Source organism: Phalaenopsis equestris, unplaced genomic scaffold (assembly GCF_001263595.1).
Source record: "Phalaenopsis equestris unplaced genomic scaffold, ASM126359v1 Scaffold000668, whole genome shotgun sequence".
Classification (NCBI taxonomy): Eukaryota; Viridiplantae; Streptophyta; class Magnoliopsida; order Asparagales; family Orchidaceae; genus Phalaenopsis; species Phalaenopsis equestris.
This window is the reverse complement of record NW_018165108.1, coordinates 37,087-37,375: the sequence shown is the minus strand read 5'-3', so window position 1 is coordinate 37,375 and position 289 is coordinate 37,087.

Genomic DNA, 289 nt, shown 5'->3' with positions numbered 1-289 from the left:
CAAAAGAAGGATGCTAAACCAAGGTTGATTAGATGGATACTATTGATGCAAGAATTTGATCTTGTGGTTATTGATAGAAAGGGAACTGATAATCAAATTATTGATCATTTATCGAGATTAGAAAATCAGGAATTATCTAACACCGATAATGAAACTATAGATAGTTTCCCTGATGAACAACTTTATAATATTAATGAGTAGAAAATACCATGGTATGCTAATATTGTTAACTATATCGTAAGTGATATTTTGCCACCTATGCTGACATTGCAACAACAAAGAAAATTCA